At 42.0% G+C, this 20,262-nt stretch overlaps 1 pseudogene across 1 annotated transcript; it reads left to right on the top strand.

The window, feature by feature from the left end:
• Nucleotides 1–5,752: 5,752 nt before the first annotated feature.
• On the top strand, nt 5,753–12,712 carry LOC104662098 (annotated as a pseudogene). Its single transcript, XR_004058434.1, has 2 exons — nt 5,753–5,788; nt 12,253–12,712. The product of XR_004058434.1 is annotated as a 40S ribosomal protein S24 pseudogene (transcript).
• Nucleotides 12,713–20,262: the final 7,550 nt, after the last annotated feature.

Here is a 20,262-nt window from a genome sequence, read left to right as displayed (position 1 = left end):
TGTTATTTGTGACAACATGGATAAACCTGGAGGACATCATGTGAGTGAAAAAAAGCCAGGCACCAAAAGACAAATACCACAAGATCTCACTTATATGTAGAATCTAAAAAAGTCAAACTCATAGACATAGAGTAGAATAGTGGTTACCAGTGACTGGAAAAGTGAGGTGCATGGGGAAAGGGGAGATGTTGATCAAAAGGTAAAAAAATCTCAGACATGAAGAATAAGTTTTAGTGATCTATTGCACACAATGGTGAGTATAATAAATAATGTACTGCATTTTTCATAATTGCTAAGAGATTAGATTTTAATTGTTTTCACCATTAAAAAACTGGTAAGTATGTGAGGTAACGGATTTAATTAGGCTGATTCAATCATTCCACAATATAAACATCTATCAAAATATCACACTGTGCCCCAAATATATAATATACACACTGTTTTAAAAAATTTTAAATAGGAAACTACAAGTCAATCTAATGGGCATAAATAAAAACTTGTCAACAAAATATTTATGAATCAAATCCAGCAATATAAAAAAATGATAATATATCACAATCAGCTGGGTTTCATACAAGGAGTGCAAAGAAGGTTCAACATTTTTTAAAAAATCAGTAAATAAGGTCGGGCGCGGTGGCTCAAGCCTGTAATCCCAGCACTTTGGGAGGCCGAGACGGGCGGATCACGAGGTCAGGAGATCGAGACCATCCTGGCTAACACGGTGAAACCCCGTCTCTACTAAAAAATACAAAAAACTTGCTGGGCGAGGTGGCGGGCGCCTGTAGTCCCAGCTACTCGGGAGGCTGAGGCAGGAGAATGGCATAAACCCGGGAGGCAGAGCTTGCAGCAAGCTGAGATCCGGCCACTGCACTCCAGCCTGGGCGACAGAGCGAGACTCCATCTCAAAAAAAAAAAAAAAAAAAAAAAATCAGTAAATAAAATTCAGTATCACTAATTTAACGAAGACCACACAATCATGTCAGTAACACAGGAAAATGCATTTGGCAAATTCAACATATTTTTACAATAAAAACTCTCAGAAAACTAAAAATAGAATGGAGGTGCTTAACCTAATAAAGGGCCTCTGTGAAAGACCTACAGGTAACATGCAGAGTGGAAAACTACTAGTAAACTATGCCCTCCCACTCTGCCCTATTCAATACTGTATTAGAAGGCCTATAAAGCCAGAAAAACAATTATAGGGCACATACATTGCAAAGGAAGAAATAAAGACCCTCATTTGCAGAAAACAATTGTGTGTCTGGAAAATATCAAATAATCTGTATCTATAAAAACCTTTTAGGCCAGGCATAGTGGTTCACGCCTGTAATCCAGCACTTTGGGAGGCTGAGGGGGGCAGATCACAAGGTCAGGAGTTCAAGACCAGCCTGGCCAACATAGCGAAACCCCATCTCTACTAAAAATACAAAAAAACTAGCTGGGAGTGGTGGCGGGCGCCTGTAATCCCAGCTACTCGAGAGGCTGAAGCAGGAGAATTGCTTGAAATCAGGAGGCTGAGGTTGCAGTGAGTGGAGATCGTGCCACTGCATTCCAGCCTGGGCAACAGGGAGAGACTCCATCTCAAAAAAAGAAAAGAAAACAAAACAAAACAAAAAACAAAAAACCTTTTAGAACAAAAAAGGTGAGTTGAGCAAGGTTGCAGAACACAAGGTCAATAAACAAAAATCAATCATGTTCACATACAGCAGCTATAAATAACTGGAATTTGAAACGAAAATATACAAACATAATATTCCATGGTGTATATGTGCCACATTTTCTTAATCCAGTCTGTCACAGATGGACATTTGGGTTGATTCCAAGTCTTGCTATTGTGAATAGTGCCACAATAAACATGCGTGTGCATGTGTCTTTATAGCAGCATGATTTATAATCCCTTGGGTATATACCCAGTAGTGGGATGGCTGGGTCATATGGTACATCTAGTTCTAGATCCTTGAGGAATCGCCATACTGTTTTCCATAATGGTTGAACTAGTTTACAATCCCACCAACAGTGTAAAAGTGTTCCTATTTCTCCACATCCTCTCCAGCACCTGCTATTTCCTGACTTTTTAATGATGGCCATTCTATTATGCAGCCATAAAAAAGGATGAGTTTGCGTCCTTTGTAGGGACATGGATGCAGCTGGAAACCATCATTCTTAGCAAACTATCACAAGAACAGAAAACCAAACACCGCATGTTCTCACTCATAGGTGGAAACTGAACAATGACATCACTTGGACTCGGGAAGGGGAACATCACACATCGGGGCCTATCATGGGGAGGGGGGAGGGGGGAGGGGGGAGGGGGGAGGGGGGAGGGATTGCACTGGGAGTTATACCTGATATAAATGACGAATTGATGGGTGCTGACGAGTTGATGGCTGCAGCACACCAACATGGCACAAGTATATATATGTAACAAACCTGCACGTTATGCACATGTACCCTAGAACTTAAAGTATGATAAAAAAAATATATATATATATATATACAAACAATACAATTTTAATCACAGCACCTCCAAAATGAAGTTCTTACATCATTTTTTAAATCTAACAAAATATGTGCAGGCCTTATATGCTGAAAACTATAAAACATTGATGAAATAAATGAAAAAAGATCTGGATAAATAGGAAATACTAGGTTCATGAATCAGAAGACTCAGTGAGGTACAAATGCTCTCCAACTTCATCTAATAGATTCAATAACATCCCAACCAAAATTTCAGCAACGTCTCCTTGTAGCTATTGCCAAATTTATTCAAAAATTTAAATTAAAAAGCAAAGAAATTAGAATAGTGAAAACAATCTTGAAAAATAAAAAAGGTTGAAAGCTCATACTACCTCATTTATAGACTTAAATATTTAGTAATACCGTGTGGTATTGGAGAAACAATACAAATATCAATGGAAAATAATAAGCTGTCCAGAAAAATACCATGCAAACCTTGTTATTTTCAACACAAATGCAAAAACCATACCATATAGAAAGGACACTCTCTTTTTAAGACGAAGTCTCGCTGTCGCCCAGGCTGGAGTGCAGTGGCACCATCTCGACTCACTTCAACCTCCACCTCCCAGGTTCAAGTGATTCTCCTGCCTCAGACCCCCAAGTAGTTGGGACTACAGGCGCCTGCCACCACAAATATTTTTTGTATTTTTAATAGAGGCGGGGTTTCACCATATTCGGCCAAGCTGGTCTCGAACTCCTGACTTTGTGATCCACCCACCTCGGCCTCCCAAAGTGCTGGGATTGCAGGTGTGAGCCACTGCGCACGGCCTGCGCTCTCTTTAACAAAACGTGCTGAAACAACTAGAGGACCACATACCAAAAAAAGTGACAACATATTACCTCACTCATTATTCAAATATTAATTAAAATGGATCATGGACCTAAAGGTAAAAAGATAAACTATATGACATCTACAAGGAATAATGTAAGAAAACATTTGAGCATTTTTATAAACTGTAATAAAGGTACAATATTAATGCTAGTTGATAAATTTTGTACAGGAACTTAGGCAGTTATAAAACCACTTTACATGTATAGTAAAGTAGAACAAACAAGTAAATATAGATAACAGGACTCAGTTTTCTTATATTAGAGAAAGAAGTTTTTGGTTTTTTTGTTTTGTTTTGCTTTTTTGAGACCAAGTCTTGCTCTGTCACCCAGGCTGGAGGGCAATGGTATGATCTCTGCTCACTGCAACCTCCGCCTCCTGGGTACAAGCGATTCTCCTGCCTCAGCCTCTCAAGTAGCTGGGATTACAGGCTTGCACCACCATGCCTGGCTAATTTTTTGTATTTTTAGTAGAGACGAGGTTTCACCATGTTGGCCAGGCTGGTCAGGATCTCCTGACCTCGTGATCTGCCTGCCTCGGCCTCCCAAAGTGCTGGGATTACAGGCATGAGCCACAGCACCCAGTCTGTTTTGTTTTGTTTTGTTTTGGAGACAGAGTCTTGCTCAGTCGCCCAGGCTGTAGTGCAGTGGTACAATCTTGGGTCACTGCAACTTCTACCTCCTGGGTTCAAGTGATTCTCTTGCGTTGTGGCACATGCTTGTAATCCCAGCTACTCAGGACACTGAAGCAGGAGAATCGCTTGAACCCAGGAGGAGGAGGTTACAGTGAACGGAGATTGCGCCACTGCACTCCAGCCTGGCCCAGAGAGCAAGATTCTGTCTCAAACAAACAAAAAAAAATTAGCTGGGTGTGGTGGTGGGCACCTGTAATCCCAGCTACTCGGGAGGCTGGGGCAGAAGAATCACTTGAACCTGGGAGGCGGAGGTTGCAGTGAGCTGAGATCGTACCATTGCACTCCAGCCTGGGCAACAGAGCGAGACTCGGTCTCAAAAAATAAATATATAAATAAAATAAGCAAGTATGAGAGCTAATCTCAGATGAGAGTCAGATATCACTGTACAATCATGTTTACTTTAATGGACACACAGATAGCTACATACATGTGTATGTAAAAATAATTAGATACAAGCATTACTATGTATACATACATTTTCTAGCTTTCTGTTTAGGAGGTACAGAAGCAGTGCCACCTCAGTAACTAAAAGGGCATTCAGTGCTCAGACCATGGTTTCTAAACGTATTTTTCAATAAAAAGTACCTGGGCTCCTTATTAAAATGGCTAAAAGTAAGGCTGTTACAGGGAAAATACAAGATAAGCCTATACTATCTTATACCAGAAAGTAAGCAATAGCTCCAAAAAAGATGTGGGATTATGTATAATTAACAAATTAATACTTATTCACAAATCTAGAGTGATAGAAACAAATGATCAAATAAATAAGGGAGAGAAAAAAAATCTTCCTTAGAGAAAATTTCCCAAAAATACATACATACATACAGGTAGATACCCCTCCAAATACAGAGGTTAATTCTGCTTCCCTTAAATATGGACTAAATTTAGTAACTCACTTTCAAAGCACAGAGAATGGAAACAGAAAAACAGTAAGTTTACAGTGGAGAAACCTGGCAACCTGAACTAAGTGATTAAGAGTAACATCCTCAGTAATAAGTAATGCTAAAATCATATATATACACACACACCTATATATATGTATATATACACATATATACATATTTATACATATATATGCACATAATATATACAAATAGACACATATATACACATATACATACATATATACACACACATATATACATATATATAAATATATATCCTGATATGACGCTATGAGAAGGGTACATCTGTGTGGTATTCTTCCCCAAAATCCATAATATCAGTTTAATCATGAGACTATATCAGACAAATCCAAATTGAGAAATATTCTACCAAATACCTAACCAGTACACTTTTTAAATCTGTCAAGGTCATGAGAAACAGGGAAAGACTAAGAAACCATGGGGACTATGATACTTTGGATTGCATTATGAAAAAACCATTCCAAACCAAATCACTTTTTAAAAATTAGAGATATAAATCCAACGATATGACAAAAATTACAGTAAATATAACGGGGCTTCACACTAAGTGAAAGACAGTGCCAGACTAGATTAAAAAACATCATCTGGTTCTGGTAGGTAGATAGCTAGAAAGAGCATCACTTTCACCCTTACAAATAAAGAGGGTAGGAGGATAGGAAAGAAGTTCACAACTTTCCTTGAATCCCCCAGAGACAGGAGTCTTAATGGAGCCAACCACCCAAAATCTAAGTTGAGGTGCCCCAAAGGAATGATGAGACACACGCCCTGGCTTACCTGTGAAAGTAGATGCAACTAGACATCAGTAAGAGATCAACTAAAATGGTTGGTCAATTGGCGAAGGGAAAGTGTTAACTGGCAAGTGAGTGTGAAGCCCAGGGCAGGGCAGCACAAAATTGAGAGGTCTGCAGACTATTCAGGTATTTTCTCCACTAACCCATTCAAGAGATCACATGAAAGACTGATGACAATCTTGAGAAATTACCCTCAAGGTACACACCTGGGGAGGGGAACAAAATCTGTTTTGGGAGGGTCAAAGAAATCTATTCAGATCCTACTCCATCTACAAAACAAAATCCTTACTCAGTGGGAGGAAGGGCAACAAACACTGGCCAATAGGACAGTTGTAAAAACTCTGACCCTGGGAGAATCAAACGGGGAAAAAAATCAGCTATGAAGAAAGAGCAGAAATACACAACGGGTCCAAAATTATAGGAGGAGGAGGCAGAAGTACTGAGTATAACACAACCACGAGACCCAAGGACACTGGTGCCTAAAACTAAGCCTTAATTAATAAAACAACAGGGCACATTCCTGCCAACCAGTGACCAGGATAAAAATGTCATATAGCAACACCAAGAGGACCACTACTGAGAAAGAAACACTAATGTGGAAACAGACATTCTCCAGTGACCAGGATAAAAATGTTTTATAGCAACACCAAGAGGACTACTACTGAGAAAGAAACAATAATGTGGAAACAGACATTCTCTGAGACATAGCACAAAGGGAAGACTTAACCTTAGGGTGACATTTAGGAAAACCAGAGGCCATCCTTGCCTTGCTTGTATCACAGGGAAAACTGAGACAGTTTCCTTGCCCTCAGCTCCAGAGCAGCAATGCAGAGGTTTTGCCCAAGGGGAAAGGCAGGCTATAATAACAGAGTTCTGAAGGTAACCCCAAAATAAATGACTTAATTTGGAACACAATGGGGAGGAAAAAAAAGCCTAAGGATGTTTCCAATAACAATAGAGATTTGGGTGGTAAGCTATTAAGAGAAGATTAGTTACTACTTGAGAGCAACAAGCTAAAGAAACACCAGCTAGAAGACAGCCAGAGAAAACCAGAGAAAAAGACAAATAAGAGCCTACCTGGGATCTGAGCCAACCTCAAAGGTTGGGCTCAAATACTATCTCTACAAAAGGGCCCAAATTTGGATCACATAGGTAGGCAATTTATGCCCCGGGACATGGTCAAAACCCATAGAGTAATCAGTCTGAAATTAGTGCAAACTAATGATTAGGTGAGATAACAGAGGCTGACAGTTTAACAGAGAAATTAGAAAAAGACACTGGGAAAGCCAGCCCTGCTAAAACCAGTCATTCCAGCTTATGCCCAAAGCTGTCCCACTAAAGAGGGACACCAAAGGATGCACACTGTAGGTTAAAAACACGTCACAGCCAGGCGCGGTGGCTCACGCATGTAATCCTAGCACTTTGGGAGACTGAGGTGGGTGGATCACCTGAGGTCAAGAGTTCGAGACCAGCCTGGCCAACATGGTGAACCCTCATCTCTACTAAAAATACAAAAATTAGCCAGGCGTGGTGGTGGGCACCTGTAATCCCAGCTACGCGGGAGGCTGAGGCAGAGAATCGCTTGAACCCAGGAGGCGGAGGTTGCAGTGAGCTGAGATCATGCCATTGCACTCCAGCCTGGGCAACAGGGCAAAAACTCCATCTCAAAAAAAAAAAAACAAACAAAAAAACAAACAAACAAAAAAACCCCACTATACGTTCTGGCAAATAACAAAGAAGTAAACAATACCAATGAGCCCCACAGTAGAGGAGGGGGTAGAAGTATCCAGAATCACTGCAATATATTACCTAAAATTTGTAGGTTTCAGCAAAAAGTATGAGATATTAAGAAAAAAAAAAAGTGAGATTCATATAAGAAACCAAAAAGCAAGTAACAGAAAAATGGCTTGGGAAGGCGGTGTAGAGTTTACATTTGAGGCCTAGACTTAAAAAGGCCTGCCTTCAAGGATGGCCCTTGGCTGGCATCTGAAAACCTGGATTTCAAGACAGTTGCCACTATTTCCTGGTAAGAATGGCTCACTGTGGCTAAACTGTATAAACAATGGGGTTTGTGCTGAACACCTGCTTTCCTTCTGCAGGTCTGGAATTTTGCTATGTGCTAGGCAAAGGGTGCCTGCATGACCAGCCCCCAATAAAAGCTATGGTCACTGAGCCTCTAATGAGCTCCCCTAGTAGACAACACTTCATATGTGTTCTCAGAATGCATTCCTGGAGAAATGAGGTATGTCCTGTGTGACCACACTTGGAAGAGAACACTTGGAGGCTTGCACCTGGCTCTAACGAACTTTAGCCCCAGGCATCTTTGCTAATTTTACTTTGTATCCTTTCACAGGAATAACTCATATCCATGACTACAATTACATGCCAGTCCTGTGGGTCCTCCTTGCAAATCACTGAAACTACCCTTATGTTGGGGCTTGCCAACGCAAAAGCACAGATCTCAAACACAGCAAAGACATCAAGGAAGCTAATACAAACATGTTCAAAGAACTAAAGAAAACCACACTTAAAGAAGTAATGTGCCAGGCGCAATGACTCACGCCTGTAATCCCAGCACTTGGGGAGGCCAAGGCGGGTGGAACATCTGAGGTCAGGAGTTCAAGACCAGCCTGGCCAACATGGTGAAACCCTGACTCTACTAAAAATACAAAAAAAAAAAAAAAAAAAAAAAATTAGCCAGGCCTAGTGGCAAGTGCCTGTAATTCCAGCTACTCAAGAGGGTGAGGCAGGAGAATCGCTTGAACCCGGAAGGTAGAGGTTGTGGTGAGATCACACCACTGCACTCCAGCCTGGATGACAGAGCAAGGCTCCATCTCAAACAAGCAAACAAACAAACAAACAACAACAAAAAAACAAACCCCAAGACCCTAGCAGGCAGAGACACAAGCAGCTGGATGTTAAAAGGAACACATCAGCAGAAGGAGACACAAGCGGCTGGACATCAAGAGGACGTCGAGGGGAGGATGTCAGTGGAAAAGCACCCCAACAGACGCTGGCAGGCCATCGACTGACCGGATGAATGACGTGGAGTTTGGCCTGGGCAGTCGGAGGAGAGCCTGGGCAACCAAGCAGCCTGACGCCAGGGGAAAACCATCTCTTCTGGCATCCCCATCTGCTGAGAGCTACTTCCACTCAATAAAACTTTGCATTCAAGCCCACGTGTGATCCGATTCTTCTGGTACACCAAGGCAAGAAACCCAGGATACAGAAAGTTCTCTCTGTCCTTGCCATAAGGCAGGGGGTTTAATTGAGCTGACTAACATAACATAACAGAAGGCTAAACTAAAAGAGTACTCTGTAACACATGCCCCCGGGGCTTCAGCTGTAAACATTCACTCCTAGAGGGCTGGTGCAGTGGCTCATGCCTGTAATCCCAGTACTTCGGGAGTCCGGGGCAGGCGGATCACGAGGTCAGGAGTTCAAGGCCAGCCTGACCAACATGATGAAATCCTGTCTCTACTAAAAATACAAAAATTAGCCAGGAATGGTGGTATGTGCCTGTAATCCCAACTAAAAATACAAAAATTAGCCAGCCATGATGGTATGTGCCTGTAATCCCAGCTACTCAGGAGGATGAGGCAGGAGAATCACCTGAACCCAGGAGACACGGGTTGCAATGAGCCGAGATCACACCACTACACTCCAGCCTGGGCAACAGAGTGAGACTCCATCTCAAAAAAAAAAAACAAGCAAACAAACAAAAAAATTCAATCCTAGACACTGCCGTGGGGTTAGAGCCCTGCAGCCTGCCCGGCTGCATGCTCCACCTAGAGGTTTGAGCCAGTGGGCACTGAAGAAGCAATCCACACCCCTATCGCGTACCCTGCAAGGGGAACAAGGGAACTTTTCCTGTCTCACTTCCAGCAGGGGAAGAACATACAACCATTTTGAAATACACATAAAGTAACAAGTTTGAAATACACGACAGCATTCTGTTCATATCAAAGCCACCACTCAAGATAAACTACTTAATTAGAGCCTAACTGACCTGGAGAAAGGGAAACACCCATTACCAGCCCCTCTAGCCTTTCTCTTGGGGTAAAGGAACTACCCAACTCAGCCCACTCTAGCCATCATATCTCATTTAAGTGGGGAATAGAGGAGACTGAGAAGCAGTTGCAAAGTTCGCAGCCCAGGAGCATAGGCTCACTAAAAGACTAAGTATTAATCATAGGTATACAGAACATTTCCACTTAACACACATCTTACCACCACATCACTAAAGGCCAAAGTTCCTTTTACTCAATACATCATGTCTGGCTTTCAAAACAAAAATTTACAAGGCATTTTAAAAAGTAAAAAACACTGCTTGAAGAGAAATAGCAAGCATCAGTACCAGACAGATATGTCATGGGTGCTGAAATTATCACTGGGAATTTAAAATAACTCCAATTTGATTAAGATACTAAGGGCTCTAAGGAAAAAAGTAGACAACATGCAAAAATACATGTGTAATGTAAGCAGAGATGCAGAAAGAATAAAAAACAAATGCTAAAGATCTAAAACACTACAACAGAAATGAAGAATGACTTTGATAGACTCTGTACACTGGACACGGCTGAGGAAAAGAATCTCTGAACTTGAGGATATGTCAATAAAAACTTTCAAAACTAAAAATCAAAGAGAAATAAGACTAAAAAGAAGAAGAAGAACAACAACAACAACCAGCCCGGCGCGGTGGCTCAAGCCTGTAATCCCACCACTTTGGGAGGTCGTGACAGGTGGATCACGAGGTCAGGAGTTCAAGACCAGCCTGACCAAGATGGTGAAACCCTGCCTCTACTAAAAATACAAAAATTAACCGGGTGTGGTGGCAGGCGCCTATAATCCCAGCTACTCGGGAGGCTGAGGCAGAGAATTGCTTGAACCTGGGAGGCAGAGGTTGCAGTGAGCTGAGATCACACCACTGTACTCCAGCCTGGGAGACAGACTGAGATCCTGTCTCAAAAAAACAAAAACAAAACCAAAAGAACGGAACATTGAAGAACCGTGCAACAACCATAAAAGGTGTAACATGCATGTAACTGGAATAACAGAAAGAGGAGAAAAAATGGAAAAGAAGTAGTATTTGAAGCAATAATGATAGATAATTTTCTCCCAAATTAATGTCAGACACCAAACCACAAATTCAGGAAGCTGAGAGAACACCAAACGAAATAAAAGCCAAAACAAACAAACGAAACTACACCTAGGCATATCCTACTCAGCCTGCAGAAAATCAAAGATACAGAAAAAAAATCTTCAAAGAAACCACCCAGTGGAGAAAAAAAAGATTACATCTGACTTCTCAGAAAACATGCAAGCAAGAAGACTGAAATACTTAAGAGTTTTGAGAGAGAGAAAAAAAAAACCTAGAATTCTGTACCTGCAAAATCATCCTTCAAAACTAAAGGAGAAACACTCCTTCTCAGACAAATAAAAACTGAAGGAATTTGTTGTCAGTAGATCTAGCTTGTCAGAAACGTTTTTTAAAAAAAGTTCTTCAGGGAAAAGGAAAACTATATAGCTCAGAAACTCAGGTCTACATAAAGAAAGGAAGAAGAATTTCTTCTTGATCAGAAAAAGAATAAGTGAAGATAAAATAAAAACTTTTATTATTTTACTCTTTTTTTTTTTTGAGACGGAGTCTCGCTCTGTCGCCCGGGGCTGGAGTGCAGTGGCCGGATCTCAGCTCACTGCAAGCTCCGCTTCCCGGGTTTACGCCATTCTCCTGCCTCAGCCTCCCGAGTAGCTGGGACTACAGGCACCCGCCACCTCGCCCGGCTAGTTTTTTGTACTTTTCAGTAGAGACGGGGTTTCACCATGTTAGCCAGGATGGTCTCGATTTCCTGACCTCGTGATCCGCCAGTCTCGGCCTCCCAAAGTGCTGGGATTACAGGCTTGAGCCACCGCGCCCGGCTATTATTTTACTCTTAATGAATCAGTTAAGTTTGTTCAAAATAAGAATACTAATAATACATTCAATGATTATACTTATGTATATATGAAATGAATGACAGCAAACACTCAAGGAGAAAAAAGAAGAATTAGAACTATTTTGTTATTAAAAAGTACTTGCACTATCAATGAAGTAATACAGCGTTACTTCAAAGTGGACTTGTAAACATATGTTGCAAGCTCTAGGGCAACCACAAAAAAAGGTAAAATAGACCAAATAGACCAATACCTTGAAAGAAACAAGGTGCCAAAACTCACAGAGAAGGAGAAAATAACATACACTATGAACAAGTGGGGTTTATATCAGGTATACAAGACTGGTTCAACATTTGAAAATCTACTAATGTAATCCATAATATCAACAGGCTAAAGAAGAAAAATCACATGATCATTTAAACAGATGGAGAAAAAGCATTTCATAAAACCCAACTCCCATTCATAGTAAAAATAACTCAGCAAACTTGGAATAGAGGGGAACTTCCTCAACTTTATAAAGAACTTAACAACTGCTTTTCTTCCCTGGCTGTGTGAAGATAGACCACCTTCACGAACGACACCGTAACTATCCGCACTAGAAAGTTCATGACCAACCGACTACTTCAGAGGAAACAAATGGTAACTGATGTCCTTCACCCTGGAAAGGCAACAGTGACTAAGACAGAAATTCGGGAAAAACTAGCCAAAATGTACAAGACCACACTGGATGTCATCTTTGTATCTGGATTCAGAACTCATTTTGGTGGTGGCAAGACAACTGGCTTTGGCATGATTTATGATTCCCTGGATTATGCAAAGAAAAATGAACCCAAACATAGACTTGCAAGACATGGCCTGTATGAGAAGAAAGCAACAAAAGGAATGCAAGAACAGAATGAAGAAAGTCAGGGGGACCACAAAGGCCAATGTTGGTGCTGGCAAAAAGCCGAAGGAGTAAAGGTGCTGCAATGATGTTATCTGTGGCCACTGGGAATTTTTCACGAGAAGATTAATAAACTAAAAACTTTAAAAAAAAAAAAAAAAGAACTTAACAACTAACATCATACTTAAAGGTAAGAAACTGGCTGGGCGCGGTGGCTCACGCCTGTAATCCCAGCACTTTGGGAGGCAGAGGCGGGCAGATCACCTGAGGTCAGGAGTTTGAGACAAGCCTGGCCAACATAGTGAAACCCTGTCTCCACTAAAAATTAAAAAATTAGCTGGGTGTGGTGGCAAGCACCTGTAATCCCAGCTACTAGGGAGGCTGAGGCAAGAGAATCGCTTGAACCCGGGAGGCGGAGGTTGCAGTGAGCCAAGATCCCGCTATTGCACTCCAGCCTGGATAAGAGTGAGACTCTATCTCAAAAAAAAAAAAAAAAAGTAAGAAACTGGACACTTTTCCATTAAGATCAAGAACAAGGCAAGCATGTCTCCTCTCACCACTCCTTTCCAACATTGTACTGGAAGTCCTAGCTAATGAAATAGGACAAAAAAAAAAAAAAGGAAATAAAAGGTACACACACTGGAAGGGAAGAATTCACACTGTCTTTGTTCACAGATAACATGATCATCTATGTAGACATTCCAAAACAATAAAAAAAAAACCCCAAGGTTAATATACAGTAGCGAATTGCTTCCCAATATACCAGCAATGAACAGGTGGAATTTGGAATTAAAAACAAAATAACATATACACTAGCAGCCCCAATAATGAAATATTTAGGTATAAATCTACCAAAATACATACAAGATCTATAAGAAAAAAAAATTACAAAAGTCTAATGAAAGAAAAAAAAAAAGAATTACACAAATGGAGAGATATTCTATGTTTGTGGATACAAAGACAATATTGTCAAGATGTCACTTCTTCCCAATTTCATCTACAGATTTCATGCTATTCCAAACTCCTAGCATATTTGTGGATATCAGCAAACTGATTGTGAATTTTATATGGAGAGTCAAAAAACTCAAAATACCCATCACAATATTGAAGGGGAAATAATAAAGTCACTGTGCCAGGCACAGTAGTTCAGGCCTGTAATCCCAGCACTTTGGGAGCCCAAAACGGGCAGATCACTTGAGGTCAGGAGTTCAAGGCCAGCCTGGTCAACATGGCAAAAGCCCATCTCTACCAAAAATACAAAAATTAGCTGGGTGTGGTGGTGTATGCCTGTAATCCCAGCTACTTGGGAGGCTGAGGCAGGAGAATCGCCTGAACCCGGAAGGCAGAAGTTGGGGTGAGCCAGGATCATGCCACGGCACTACAGCCTCCGCAACACAGCAAGACTCAAGTCTCAAAAAAAAAAAGGCCGGGCGCGGTGGCTCAAGCCTGTAATCCCAGCACTTTGGGAGGCCGAGGTGGGCGGATCCCGAGGTCAAGAGATCGAGACCGTCCTGGCTAACACGGTGAAACCCCGTCTCTACTAAAAACTAGCCGGGTAAGGTGGCGGACACCTGTAGTCCCAGCTACTCGGGAGGCTGAGGCAGGAGAATGGCGTAAACCCGGGAGGCGGAGCTTGCAGTGAGCTGAGATCCGGCTACTGCACTCCAGCCTGGGCGACAGAGCGAGACTCCGTCTCAAAAAAAAAAAAAAAAAAGTCACTGCTTGACTTCAAGACTTAATAAAAAGCTATGGTAATCCAGACAGTGTGAAACTGGTGAAGGAACGGATACATGGATCAATGGAACAGAATAAAGACCCCAGACAGAAACATAAATATAGTCAACTAATCTTTGAGAAAGAAGCAAAGGCAATACAATGGAGCAACAAATAGTGTTGGAATAGCTGAATATGCAAATGCAAAAACATGAATCTAACATAAACTTTATACTCTTCACAAATATTAATTCAAAATGGATGCCAGACTTAAATGTAAAATGCCAAACTGTAAATAGAACTCCAATATTTGAGAAAATCTAGACATCACTGGGTATGGCAATTACTTTCTAGATACAATAATACCAGAAGCATAATCCATAAAAGAAATCATTGACAAGCTAAATGTTATTAAAATAAAAAAAAATTACTCCACAAAAGACACCATTAAAGTATGAAACGAGCTGGGCGCAGTGGCTCACGCCTGTAATCCCAGCACTTTGGGAGGCCGAGGTGGGCGGATCACCAGGTCAGGAGATCGAGACCACGGTAAAACCCCGTCTCTACTAAAAATACAAAAAATTAGCCGGGCACGGTGGTGGGCGCCTGTAGTCCCAGTGACCTGGGAGGCTGAAGTAGGAGAATGGCGTGAACCTGGAAGGCGGAGCTTGCAGTGAGCTGAGATCGCACCACTGCACTCCAGCCTGGATGACGGAGCGAGACTCCGTCTCAAAAAAAAAAAAGAAAGAAAGAAACGATAAGCCAAAGAAAATATCTGCAAAAGACATATCTCATAAAAGACTGTTACCTAAAACATACATACAGCGCTTAAAACTCCGTAAGTAAACAACCCAATTTTTTTTTGTTATTGTTTTGTTTTTTTGAGACAAGGTCTCGCTCTGTGGCCCAGGCTGGAGTGCAGTGGCGTGATCTTGGCTCACTGCAAGCTCCGCCTCCTGGGTTCACGCCATTCTCCTGCCTCACCCTCCCGAACAGCTTGGACTACAGGCGCCCGCCACCATGCCCGGCTAGTTTTTTGTATTTTTTAGTAGAGACGGCGTTTCACCGTGTTAGCCAGGATGGTCTTGATCTCCTGACCTCGTGATCTGCCCGTCTCAGCCTCCCAAAGTGCTGGGATTACAGACTTGAGGCACCTCGCCTGGCCAACAACCCAATTTTTAGAACGGACAAAAGATCTCAACAGAAATCTTGCCAAGGAACATATACAGATGGTAAATAAGCACATGAAAACATGTTCAACTTCGTATGTCATTAGGGAGTTGCAAATTAAACAGTCCCATTGCACACCTATTAGAATGGTGAAAATCCAAAATACTGGTAACACCAAATGCTGTTGAAGGTGTGGAGCAACAGGAACACTCATTCAGGGCTGGTGGGAATGCATCAACCGTACAGCAATTTTGGAAGACAGTTTTGTGGTTTCTCACAAAATAATATACTCTAACCATATGAACCGGCAGTCATACTCCTTGGGGTTTTTTTGTGTGTTTTTCTTTGTTTTTGGAGATGGAGTCTCGCTCTGTCACCCAGGCTGGAGTGCAGTGGCCTGATCTTGGCTCACTGCAACCTCCATCTCCCAGGTTCAAGCGATTCTCCTGCCTCAGCCACCTGTGTAGCTGGGATTATAGGCGCCCGCCACAACGCCTGCCTAATTGTTTGTATTTTTAGTAGAGACAGGGTTTCACCACGTTAGACAGGCTGGTCTCAAACTTCTGACCTCAGGTGATTCACCCACCTCGGCCTCCCAAAGTGCTGGGATTACAGGTATAAGCCACCACGCCCAGCCATGCATGATTTTTAACATCCTACATGGCTCATTTACAAAATATTGTTTCACTAAGCAATGCAGATGTTTCAAATGTTGACATATTTCATTAAGCAATATTTTAAAACCACTTTCATTAAAATCTCATGTTAACAGAAAAGTCCTTAAGTATTGGGAAGCTATCAAGTTCACAGAGGTAGATACAAGCATACAAAAATTCTAAATTCTGTTTGAAAGCTAATTTAAAATAGGCAACAAGTACTATCAGTTGTTTTCCTTGAAAGGATAAGCCCATTTTATTTAGAAAAAAACGTATCTGCTCAATACCCAAGTATAAAAAACTGTAGCTTGTCAATTATTCTTCTAAGTATAATGTTGTAAATTTTAAAAAGTGAGCAGTACAGCTTGCTGACAATGTTACAGGTGATTCTCCTCAAGATAATTTAAAATTCCGTTTGCGGCACTGCTTCACACATACTTCGCTTTTCATCACACTATATTAAAAAGACACATACTCGGCTGGGCATGGTGGCTCACGCCTGTAATCCCAGCACTTTGGGAGGTTGAGGTGGGCGGATCACAAGGTCAGGAGATCAAGACCATCCTGGCTAACACGGTGAAACCCCGTCTCTACTAAAAAAATACAAAAAAAAAAAAAAAATACAAAAAAATTAGCCAGGCGTGGTGGCAGGCACCTGTAGTCTCAGCTACCCGGGAGGCTGAGGCAGGAGAATGGTGTGAACCCGGGAGGCGGAACTTGCAGTGAGCCCAGATAGCGCCACTGCACTTCAGCCTGGGTGACAGAGCAAGACTCCATCTCAAAAAAATAAAAATAAAAAATAAAGAAGACACGTACTCAAGGGTCCATATTTAAAAAAACTAGTAACTTTTACTGCTCATCAAAGATATTTTTTGAGACAGTCTTACTCTGTCACCTAGGCTGGAGTGCAGTGGCATGACCACAGGTCACTCTTAGCCTCGAACTCCTGGGTTCAAGGAATCCTCCTGCCTCAGCCTCCCACCTCAGCCTAAGAAGTAGCGAGGACTACAGGCATAAGCCATGGTGCCCCACCCTCATCAAAGACATTCTTAAAAGAAACTGACTTTATTTTTTAAAAACTACAAGTGTAGGGTGAAGAATACAATGACTACTGATACAATTTGGTGCCACTACCTTGATTTGTATTCAGGCAAAATGTTTATTTTTCACTGCTTCGACACCATCAGTACAGAAGTACAGATGTCAATACAGTAAAAACAACTTAGAATTATTAAGAAAAACAGCTTTCACTTTGCAGATCGCTTGGGTCTACAAAAGGTCCATATATTTAAAGGTCCACATTTGAAAGGTTCACATATTGAAAACTGTTGGCCGGGGGCGGTGGCTCACACTTGTCCCAGCACTTTGGGAGGCCAAGGCGGGTGGATCATGAGGTCAGGAGTTCAAGACCAGCCTTGCCAACATAGTCAAACCTCGTCTCTACTAAAAATACAAAAAGTAACCAGGCATGGTGGCGGGCGCCTGTAATCCTAGCTACTTGGGAAGCTGAGGTAGGAGAATTGCTTGAACCCGGGAGGTGGAGGTTGCAGTGAGCCGAGATCGCACCACTGCACTCCAGCTTGGGCAACAGAGTGAGACTTCGTCTAAAAAAAAAAATAAAAAGAAAAGAAAACTGTTGGCCACCACCTCAGCTAGATGTTCCCCTAGACCTGCCCCCACCTTATGGCTTATTGCCCTATCCCAAAAACATTATCTGATGTCTACTCAATGACAACTTCCCTATCAGTTAACCTAACATTCTTGTAGAAAACAAGATATCAGGCCTGGTGCGGTGGCTCACACCTGTAATCCCAGCACTTTGGGAGGCCAAGGTGGGCAGATCACAAGGTCAGGAGTTCAAGACCAGCCTGGCCAACATAGTAAAACCCCATCTCTAATAAAAATACAAAAATTAAACGGACGTGGTGGCACACACCTCTAGTCCCAGCTACTCGGGAGGCTGAGGCAGAGAATCGCTTGTACCCAAGAAGTGGAGGCTGCAGTGAGCCAAGATCATGCCACTATGCTCCAGCCTTGGCGACAGAGTGAGACTCTGTCTCAAAAAAAAAATTATGTAAATGGTATAATATGGTATATAACTATATGTCAGAGACTGGCTTTTTTCATTCAGCATAATTCTCTGGGAGTTCATCCAGGTTGTTTTGTGCATCAGCTTTGTTTTTCATTCCTGTGTGGTATTATGCTATGAATGCACCACCATTTGTTTAGCCACTCACCCATTAAAGGACATCTGGCACTTCTGTGTTATTACTATTATGAACAAAGAAGCCATGAACATTCATATACAAATTTTTGCATGAACATGTTTTCATTTCTCTGGGATAAACACTCAAGAATGAAAATGCTGGGTCATACGGTAGTTGCAGGTTTGTGGTTTTTTTGTTTTTGTTTCTGAAACGGAGTCTCGCTCTGTCGCCCAGGCTGGAGTGCAGTGGCGCGATCTCTGCTGACCGCAAACTCCGCCTCCCAGGTTCACGCCATTCTCCTGCCTCAGCCTCCCGAGTAGCTGGGACTACAAGCGCCCACCACCATGCCCGGCTAATTTTTTTGTATTTTCAGTAGAGACGGGATTTCATCGTGTTAGCCAAGATGGTCTTGATCTCCTGACCTCGTGATCCGCCCCACCTCAGCCTCCCAAAGTGCTGGGATTACAGGTATGAGCCACTGCACCCGGCCAATTTTTGTATTCTCAGTGGAGACGGGGTTTCTCCATGTTGGTCAGGCTGGTCTCGAACTCCTGACCTCTGCCTCCCAAAGTGCTGGGATTATAGGAGTGAGCCACTCCTCCCGGTCTGCAGGTGTATTTTAATAAAAAACTACCAAACAGTTTCCCAGAGTGGCTATGCCATTTTATATTTATATTCCAATCAGCAGTGGATAAATAATCCAGATTCTCTCTTCATCCTAACCAATACTTGGTATTATGACTATTTGATAGGTGTACAGTGATTTTTGTTGTGATTTCAATGTGCATTTCCAAAATGGTTAATAATGTTCAACATCCTTTTATCTTATTTGCCATCTGTGTAACTTCTTCCATGAAATCATCTTTTCATGTCTTTTGCTCGTGTTCTAATTGGACTGGTTGCTTTTTAACTGGGTTTCCAGAGTTTATATATTCTAAATACAATTAATTTGCAAGATGTGTGGTTTACAAATAAATTATCCTACTCTGTAGCTTCTCTTCATTCTCTCAACAGAGTCCTTCTTTGGGAGGCCGAGGTGGGTGGATCACGAGGTCAGGAGATCCAGACCATCCTGGCTAACACAGTGAAATCCTGTCTTTACTAAAAATACAAAAAAATACAAAAAAAAAAATTAGCTGGGCATGGTGGTGGGCGCCTGTAGTCCCAGTTACTCAGGAGGCTGAGAATGGGAGGAGAATGGCGTGAACCCGGGAGGCGGAGTTTGCAGTGAGCCGAGATCGCGCCACTGCACTCCAGCCTGGGCGACAGAGCGAGACTCCGTCTCAAAAAAAAAAAAAAAAAAAAAAAAAAGGCAGAGTCTTTAGCAGAACAAGAGTTTTTAATTTCAACAAAATTTAATTCATCAATTTTTCCTTTTACAGATCATGGTTTTAAGCACATTAAGTGTAAGAACTCTTTGCCTAGCACAAACTGAAGATTTCCTCCTGTTTTCTTCTAAAAGTTTTATAGTTTTAAGTTTTACATTTAAGTCTCTAATTCATTTTGAGTAAATTTTTGTATTAGATACGAGACTCAGGTTCATCTTTTTGCCTATAGATGGATAATTGGTCAAGCACCATTGTTAAAAAGGCTTTCTCTCTACTGAACTGCTATTCCACGTTTGTCAAAATTCAGTTGGGCATAATTGTATATGTCTCTCAGTTCTCAATTATGTTACACTCATCTATGTGTCTATCCCTCCACCAATACAACACTGTCTTGATTAATATAGGAATATATCAGCATGCCCCGCGCCGCCGCTGCAGCTGCCGCTGCCTTGAGGGCGGGAGGCTGGGGGAGGGTAGCGGACCCGGCACTGCCGCCATGTTGGGTCTGAAGCGGCTGCTGTAGGTGTTGACGGAGCTAGCAGGTGTGCGGAGCGGGCGACAACGGCGTGGGATCTGCCTCTCTGCAAGCAGCCTGGAGGGGCGGCAGCGGCGCC

This window comes from Rhinopithecus roxellana, chromosome 7, assembly GCF_007565055.1.
Source record: "Rhinopithecus roxellana isolate Shanxi Qingling chromosome 7, ASM756505v1, whole genome shotgun sequence".
Lineage (NCBI taxonomy): Eukaryota > Metazoa > Chordata > Mammalia > Primates > Cercopithecidae > Rhinopithecus > Rhinopithecus roxellana.
Note: the sequence above shows the minus strand (reverse complement) of the source record. Positions and strands in the feature narration are given on the sequence as shown.